We start from the raw sequence: 2,801 nt of genomic DNA on the forward strand, positions 1-2,801 counted from the left end.
CTGGTGGGACCCACAAGCAGAAAACCACCACATATCAGGCAGCATAGGAAAAAAAAAAAACAGATTCCAGAGGCTTTCAACTTGCTGGGTCTCACCCTCAGGGAAAATTGATGCAGGTGACTCTTTTCCCCTGAGAGGAGGCCAGCTAGGTCTGGGGAAATCTGATTGGGGTCTATAATACCTAAGCACACCTTACTAAGGGAGACAGGGGTGGAGGGGAAGGCACCATATAGGCAGGGCAAAAAAAAAAAAAAAAAGAACTGAAAAATTCTGATCTGTTAAACAAAACCTAAGCTAGAGGACTAGAATAAGCTGAACTGAATGTCAAAGAACAGATAGACGACAAACTCATCAAGCAATAAAACCTGAGGTTAAAAAAAAAGTGAAAACAATCTCCAGAATAAACTAATTAAGGTAATTAAATACCTAGATGCCAGCAAAAATAATGAATCATACTAGGAAAATTAAAGATATGGCCCAGTCAAAGGAACAAGCCAACAATTCAAATGAGACACAGGAGTTGAAACAACTAATTCAGAATGTTCGAACAGACATGGAAACCTCATCAAAAATCAAATCAGGGAGCCCCAGCAGAGCAGGTGAGCAAGATAACTGCACATTTTGTGAACATTGGAGTTTCTCTGTTTGACCAGCATTCTAGAGACTTTTGGCTCTTTAAGAAAGCCTCAAAGAGAGAAACCATTTCCAGATCCAAGCCCCAGGACCTCTGACTGGGTCAACCATTAAGAAAATATTAAACAAGTAAAGAAAATGAGAAGAGCAAAAGGAAATATTAAAGCAAAATGAATTAAACAAAGAAAAGAAAAATGGAGAAAACAAGGATCAAAAATACATATGACAGATAGAAACCAAATAATGAAATGGTCATTCTATCTTATTGGGAATCAATTTAAATGTAAAGTGAATAACTTTGCCAAAGAAAAGGTGGAAATTGGCAGAAGTGATTATAAATAAATCATTACATGTTAAAAACCTAGACCTGGGAATCAGGCCAGTCTGACTAACACAGGTGACTTCAACATGCCTTTCTGGGACTGGAATGCAGGATCCACAGCTGGCTTGGTATGTGGCTGCCAAACTCCTCACCCTGTGCTGGGTTTCCATGATGAACTTGCTAGTGCTGCTGAGCCATATCCCAGCCCAGGTGGACTCCCATTGCTGGTTCCTGGCCTGGAACCCAACAAGGATCCTACTTGCTTCACCTAGGGGTGACCATACACTCAACCACTGAGGTCATGAGGGTGGCAGGTGGATCTGCAAGTCTGTCTTCTTGAGGGTATCCAGAGAACTGTGTGAATGGAGGCTTAGTCTCCCTTTGAGAATCACATGGCTTCTTCCAGCTTTGACACTGTTGTGTGCATTTGGAAGTGAACCAGGATACGCTTTGGAGGGTCATGGAAATGAGGTCAAAGCAGTGGCATGGGCTCCATCTGGCAAACACCTAGCAAACTACAACAAAGATAAGAATGTCTCTCAGGGAATTTGATGAAGAGAATGAGTATGAACATGCGAGTGCCCTCAACTCCCATACTCAGAATGTCCAGAATGTGGTCTGGAACCCAAACCAGGAGTTTTAGGCTTTTACCAGCTGAAATGACACAGTGAAGCTGCACCAGGATCAAGAAGATGACAAGGTATGTTGTGCAACCCTAGAAAGTCACAATCCCACCTCGTGGAGCATTACCTTTGTCTCCAGTAGCCAGCACCTGACATCTTGTGCTGATAACTGTGCTATGTGTATTTTGTGCCAGTGCCTACAAGGCAACAAGCAAGTGGTGGCATGCAGTGGCTCTGACCCCAGCTGGAAATGTTTCTGCAGGTTATCTGGCTTTTCCTTTAAGAGCAATTATGATACTGTTTGTTGTCAGTTGATATGGGCTGAGATTCAGACTTTCTTACAGAGGTTGTGGCTTTAATCCATTGAATGGCAGTCAAAGTTCCCCAAGGTGCTGCAGACTGAGCCTGGTAAACAGAAAGCTGCTATCTCAGATGCCATTGGACACTTAGGGAGGCTTCAGAGCACCAGAGTTGCTCACCAGGAGCCTTCTGCAAGTGTGCCGGGAGAACTCACTAGAAAGGAAGACAATTGTGCATCTCACACGCTTACCAAGTGCCAGAGGAGCAAACACACTCAGCATCTTGGAAGAGAAGTAACTTCCATTTGTCATGTTTCTTCAATGCCCTTTATTGAAAAAGTAAAATTATCATAAACTGATTCTGCATTTGTGGGTTACCCTTTTTAATTCTACCAACTTGTATTCTTTACATTTTGAATTTAATTAAATACTCATAAATTTTTAAAAAATCAAATCAATGAATTGTGGGAGGTAAGAAAGAAGGCAAGGAACGAACAAAAAGAAGAAATCAAAAGTCTGAAAAAACACAACACAGAACTTAGGGGAATGAAAGGCACAGTAGAAGAAATGAAAAAAAACAATGGAAACCTACAATTTTAGATTTCAAGAGGTGGACAATAGGATTAGTGAACTGGAGAATGGGACATCTGAAATCTGACAAGCAAAAGAAAATATAGGGAAAAGAATGGAAAAATATGAGCAGGGAGTCAGGAAGTTGAATGACAACATGAAGTACATGAATATACATGTTGTGTGTGTCCCAGAAGGAGAAGAGAAGGGAAAAGGAGAAAGACTAATGGAGGGATTGTCACTGAAAATTTCCCAACTCTTATGGAAGACTTAAAATTAAAGATCCAAGAAGGGCAGCATACCCCAAACAGAACAGATCCAAATAGACATACTCCAAGATGCTTACTAATCAGA

The 2,801-nt window shown here is 41.2% G+C and overlaps 1 pseudogene; it reads left to right on the forward strand.

The window, feature by feature from the left end:
• The first annotated feature begins 1,123 nt into the window (after positions 1-1,123).
• Positions 1,124-1,937, forward strand: LOC143663396 (putative cytosolic iron-sulfur protein assembly protein CIAO1 pseudogene; annotated as a pseudogene).
• Positions 1,938-2,801: the final 864 nt, after the last annotated feature.

This window comes from Tamandua tetradactyla, chromosome 19 (assembly GCF_023851605.1).
Source record: "Tamandua tetradactyla isolate mTamTet1 chromosome 19, mTamTet1.pri, whole genome shotgun sequence".
NCBI lineage: Eukaryota > Metazoa > Chordata > Mammalia > Pilosa > Myrmecophagidae > Tamandua > Tamandua tetradactyla.